Here is a 6757-nt window from a genome sequence, read left to right as displayed (position 1 = left end):
TCATCCCTTGTGGTTGGAGGGTTCCTAGCCGGAAGATGAGGCGCTCTTCCTCCAACCGTCGTTTTGTTGTGGTCTGACGATGGAGGAGTCCAAAGACCTGCATATCCTTGGTGGAGTGGGAGGGGGAATTGAAATGTTGAGCTACAGGGTGGTTGTCAATTCAAGCAGAATCATTCTTGTTTCTGAGCTTGAATATCCATCACTCAGAATGTCTACTGCAAGTTCTAACACGATCCAATAAAAGGAGACATATGGAAACCTTGCACTGATATAGCACATTCCAGGATCTCAGCAATTGCCAAACCATTTTACAAACACTGAAGAACCTTCAGATACACTGCAGCTAACTCGCACAGAACAAATAGTCGCTGTCTTATTGATTTGGTCAAGGAATGAATAGTGTCCAAGAGACCAGGAGAAAACATCTTCCCATAATGCAATGGTATCTTCTATATTTACCTGAGAGGTCGGCGGGTGGGGGGGGCGGGGTTCTGTTTAATGCCTCATGCATTTCTGGGAGTGAAACAATCCCTTCAGACTAACCTCTGACCAAGATAGGTGAGTGGTTAGGACATTGAACTTAAGATCCAATGGATGGATGTCCATGTGGGTTCAATCCCCACTCCTGGTCATTGAATGTTTATCTGTGGAATTCCCTGCCCAGTGAAGCAATTGAGGCTACCTCATTGAATGGTTTTAAGACAAAGATAGATAGATTTTTGAACAGTAAAGGAATTAAGGGTTTTTGTGATCAGGTGGGTAAGTGGAGTCGAGTCCACAAAAAGATCAGCCATGATCGCATTGAATGCAGAGCATGTTCAATGGGCCAGATGGTGTACTCCTGCTCCTAGTTCTTACGTTCTTATGCATGTCATTGAACCATTGAATCATTTTCTTGTCACGTGTATTCAAGATAAAATACAGCAAAAATGTTATACTGTCACCATGAATTAACGCCGTTCTCATGAACATAAAATAAAATACAAAATAACGAAAGATAGCTGAAAGAGAGTCCAACTTTTCCTGTTCCAGGCTTAGCCAGCCCATGCCATGTTTTGTATTCAAACCTCCGAATGAAATTTTAAACTCCTAGCCTTCTGACTCAGAGGCTGGGCCATAGTAAGGCATATTAGTAAGACATCAACTCCACACCTTCTATTAGGTACCGACAGTTCAGATTGGACTCTTCCTGTGCTTTACACTGTTTCTGATAGAAAGTTCAGCCATTCATTTTTGACATGAGCAAAATAGTGGAATAAATATTAAAAATGCTGAAAATACACAGTAGGGCAAAAAGAGAGAGAATACATTGATTGCTCACACAGAGACTGTTAGGCAACACAGGACCTGTGAAAAGAGTGGTTTCACTTCTCAATACAGATTGGTGGGACCAAAGAAGAATCATCAACTCTGCTGTTTCTGAGTGAGATAGAATTTGTTCCCTGAAGAAATGGATGCTGATTTAGCTTTCTGACCACTCTCAAAGTGAAGTGGGCTGGCAGGCTGAGGCTGTCCAGCTGGGCAGAGGCATCGTGAGGTGAAGAATGAGCCAGGCCTTGTTTAAGAAATCTTGCAGAAACATAAGAACTCACTTTTCAGAATTTATAATCATTTAACCACGTTGGAACAGTTCTGACCAAACTTTACTTGTATAGTACAGTTGTACATGTACTTTTTCATTTTTTAGCACAGCACTGAAATAATATAAAGGAATTCAATCATATCAGTTTTACTTAAGATTCAAGAATATGATCCTCCTTCCTGACAATCCAGTCCTACAAAATACAGAGACTGAAGTGAACAGAATTTGTTGCAATTATATTGGGGACCACCGAAAGGCTGCTAATAAGGAGGGTAAGTAAATATTAAGGAGCTACAAAGACCAAGTGCAAAGCCAAACCTTCTCTGATGGGTCAAACTCGAGGAAATAATGGTATCTCAGTTTTGAATTCTGTTACATTGGTATGATCATGTAGCTAGAGTGAAGGAATATTAATGAAACCAAGTCACATAAAACTCTGAGTTACAGGGTTGAATCTTCTCAGTGTTATGGTGACAGACTGTGTGATGGGGAGGCTGGTACTGCAGCAAGGAAAGGCATCAGGAGAACACTTGACCTCTTCATGCCACCAGGGTGTATTGTCAGTGGTGGGAACCAAAATGGCATAGCTACCCGCTAGGTGGTCAATGAAGAGCCATTTCCCAATACCGCTGATCCTTAAAAGATTGGGAGACAGCTCCTCAATAGCCTTCTTGACTTCAATAAGCATGCAAGTGTAACGTTTCTCTTCATTTCTTGTTCCAGGTTATGGTTTAGCTAACACCATGGGAAATATATGTTCATACATCACATGTCTCTGCTGGGCTAATGCCAGCTGACAGTAATAACTGATCTCCTGTGTCCAAGCAACTCGCTTTGCCTTGAATAAATAAGTTAAAGTACAATTATGTCATGGAGGGTGGGGTTGGGGTGTTAAAGGGGCAAGTAAGTATTTCCATTCATTATTAAGCCTTCAAAGCAAAAATATAATTTGTTCAGAAAGTATTTTATTCCTGGGTCATTGTATACATTCTTCCCAAATTTGCTGCAGGTTTGTACCATTGGATGGACATACTTGCAACAGACTGCTTGTCTCCTAGTTCCATGTCTCAGATTGCAGTTGAATTTTTTGAGACATTTACACTGCTCTGCCACTCGCCATCACCATCAAGTCCGCGATTTGGGTTGGTTTCTCCCTCAGCACTTAGAACGAAAAATAATGGTACAGAGGATGGTTCAAAAAATTATATTCAAAGAATCTGATGGAGGTAAAATGCATTCTGTGCTGTTTCTCAGCAGATCTAACTTTCAGCTAAAGCACATCTCTCCTGTTACTGTATGCTATCCTTAGTATCTGTTGGTGTAGGACTCCAGAGAGTCAGGATTTGTGGAGATATTTGTTTAGGTCTGTATTCAAGCCCAAAAGTGATAGTGCTGCAAGCAATTAGTGAGAAGCTCTTCTGAAATTGGACTTCAAAGCTCTTTAATTAATCCTGATGGTTTCCTCCACACCAATTTGCGTCCTTAGGGTAAAATGGAAATTAATTCTAAAATAAACCTCCATCTTAAAATGGGATTGCAAACTGAGTAGAGCAGCTGAGCAGGCTCATGACTAACTGATTCTCTGTGATCACATCCAGCAAAGCAAAAGGATTTGCAATTCAAAATTCTGTGTTTGAGTTATGCCCAAATTAAACTGCTGAGTTAGGTTATTGATGCAGCGAAAGGGAAGCTATCACCTGTATCACTTTTCAGTCATCCATTGTACTCACCGCCTCGTGTTCAAATTACTCTTCCCGAAATTTGGAAGCTCATTCACAAGAGAAATACAGATATTGGGGTTGCAGAATGCAGAGCTTTCAGTACACATCATTCCATGTCGTTGGAAGCAATTAATTTTTTTTTTTAATTTTACTCTGTGCCTGTATAGAAAGAAAGAAATCTTTTATTGAACTGTTGCTAGTAACCATCCTTTTTAAAATTTGAACTCAGTGGAAAATATAGCCATATCTAATTTTATTGTGTAACTGGCATGTATTCCTTTTTTTCATTCTCCAGTACTTCAATTGTAACTTGTGTTTGATTCTGTTCTGATGAATTATTTTGTTTCAAGACTTGAACAATCTGCTCCTATTTGGCAGGAGTAATTTGACCTCGCATTCGTCACTGCAAGCTGACCTCGCATCCAATTCTGAAACACTGTCCCTGGACCTACCTTGAAGAAGTTCTCCTCCTCTCTCCACAAGTAAACTCTGGTTAAAAATCACACAACACCAAGTTATAGTCCACAGGTTTATTTGGAAGCACTAGCTTTCGGAGCACTGCTCCTTCATCAGGTGGTTGTGGAGAATAAGGTTGTAAGACACAGAATTTATAGCAAAAGTTTACAGTGTGATGTAACTGAAATTATATATTGAAAAAGATCTGGATTGTTAGTTAAGTCTCTCATCTTTTAGAATGACTATGTAGGTTTCAGTTCTTTCATATGTAAATCCCCAGAACTTTGTTTTTAAAGTTACATTCTCAAGTGAACTTTAACAATAGGTGTCATGTCGGCCCAGAACACCTTTAATACATTATCTGGGCCGACATGACACCTATTGTTAAAGTTCTCTTGAGAATGTAACTTTAAAAAAGCTCTGGGATTTACATATGAAAGAACTGAAACCAACATGGTCATTCTAAAAGATGAGAGACTTAATCCAGATCTTTTTCAATAGATAATTTCAGTTACATCACACTGTAAACATTTGTTATAAATTCTGTGTCTTACAATCTTATTCTCCACAACCACCTGATGAAGGAGCCAAGTGCAGGCAAATGGATTAGATTTATTTAGGATATCTAGTCAGCATGGACGAGTTGGACCGAAGGGTCTGTTTCCATGCTGTACATCTCTATGACTATGACTGTAGTGACACTGGGACTCTCTGCTAATATTAATTATTTATTCTTATTTATCTTCCATAATCCTGTGTCTCAGAATCAGAGAATCATACAACATGGAAACAGACCCTTTGGTCTAACCAGTCCACACCAACCACATTCCAAAGCTAAACTAATCGCGCTTGCTTGTGTTTGGCCTATATCCCTCTAAACATTCCCTTTTCATGTATCTATCTAAATGTCTTTTAAATGCTGTAACTGTACCGGCATCCAGCACTTTGTCTAGCAGTTCATTCCACACACAAACCACTCTCTGTGTAAAAAGGTTGCCCCTCGTGTGTTTTTTAAATCTTCCTCCTCTCTCTTTAAAATCATGTCCCCTAATTTTGAATTCCCCCGTCTAGGGAAAAGACCCTTATCATTCACTATCTCTCCCCCACATGATTTTACAAACCTCAATAAGGTCAACCCTCAACCTCTGACAATCCAGTGAAAAAATCCCAGCCTTTCCAGACTATTTTTATAACGTAACCCTCCATTCCTGGCAACATCCTGGCAAATCTTTTCTGAGCCCTCTCCAGTTTCTGACTGTTTTCCTTTAAGATCCTGGAGCAGCTCGAATTGGTCGGTTTCTGAGGCCTATTGCACCAGCAGTAGCTATCACTGTGGTCACTCGCTGAGGTATTTATCCTTCCCAGTTAATGTTAGACACCTAATGCATCACAGGAGAAAGTGAGGACTGCAGATGCTGAAGATCAGAGCTGAAAATGTGTTGCTGGAAAAGCGCAGCAGGTCAGGCAGCATCCGAGGAGCAGGAGAATCGACGTTTCGGGCATGAGCCCTTCTTCGGGAATAGCAGGAGAATTGACGTTTCGGGCATGAGCCCTTCTTCAGGAATGCCCAAGAATTCCTGACTGACCTGCTGCGCTTTTCCAGCAACATATTTTCAGACCTAATGCATCACAGCATGATGAAAAGTTGAGTGTCACAATCTGAAATGTTCCATTTCCAGAGGCTACCAGGATCAAAAGTGAGTTCTACTTTTCAAATCATCTTTCCTTTCCTGCCCTTTTTAACCTCAATAGTGTCTTATATTGTGGGCAGTAACCCTTATCAGAAGTTTCTCAAAATGATGTGCAAACTATTTTTAGCAGTAGCTTACACTGCACTACATTTCCCAATATTAAATGCCACATATCTTTCATCTCATATCCAGATACTGTATTTCTGCAGCTTCCTTTGAACTATAGTCTTCTCAAAACATCCTGCTCCCCCATTGCCTATTCTTATTCTATTTCCTTTCATAGCTTTTATGTTCAATAATTTATGGTTAAAAGGCAGTGTACTTTTTCATTCAATGTTTGATAAATTATTCTTCATGCTTTTGTCAAATGGCCACTTCATGTTGATGCAAATCATCATTAAAGGGTTAAAGAATACTGTTCATTCTGAAAAAAATACATTAAAATTGCAGGTGATCCTATGATGATAAAAAAAACCTGCAGTTGCTCTCCAGTTTTTTTCTGTCCCAGAATAAGGTCACTACATTCTAAAACACAATATAGTTATGTAGCGAGAAAACAGTGACACAAATACACAACATAACTTAGGGTATTTGTGGAGGGAAAGTTCTAGGTTTGAGCCTAATCTTAATCAGAATTCATGACCTGGAATTAGCTAATTCATGACCTGGAATTAGCTAATTCCAATCATAGCAGTGGTTGGGAAACTGATACCCTCCATTGTCCCTGAGCAAGAAATATGAAGTAAACAACTTGTGACCCCTGGTGGAAAGTTGTGGGAATATCTTGCAGAAGGAATCAAGTTTAGGTATGGCGCCCTGTAATATCTGATGGTGCCTCCTTATACCAGCTGTCCAGACAGATGTTCCTAATTTTGCATATATGTCCAGGAGATAAGAAAGGGACTTTTCTAATGATTTAGAGATGCCGGTGTTGGACTCGGATGTACAAAGTTAAAAATCATACAACACCAGGTTATAATCAACTAGGTAAAAACAATGACTGCAGATGCTGGAAACCAGATTCTGGATTAGTGGTGCTGGAAGAGCACAGCAGTTCAGGCAGCATCAGGTGACAACTAGCTAGTGTGCTTCCAATTAAACCTGTTGGACTATAACCTAGTGTTGTGTGATTTTGGAATTTTCTAAGTGATAGTATCGATAACTTTAATCTAGAAGGTCCAAGTTCAAATCCAACCTGCCACAGAGGTATTGCATTACATATTCAAACTGGTTGATACAATAAAATTTAAGGAGTCTTATCACGCAGTGGTGATCTTCCTACCTCTCTACCAGAAGATCTGGGGTGA

This window comes from Chiloscyllium plagiosum, unplaced genomic scaffold (genome assembly GCF_037043375.1).
Source record: "Chiloscyllium plagiosum isolate Xiang-an unplaced genomic scaffold, Cpla_swu_hap1 HiC_scaffold_10, whole genome shotgun sequence".
Lineage (NCBI taxonomy): Eukaryota > Metazoa > Chordata > Chondrichthyes > Orectolobiformes > Hemiscylliidae > Chiloscyllium > Chiloscyllium plagiosum.
Note: the sequence above shows the minus strand (reverse complement) of the source record.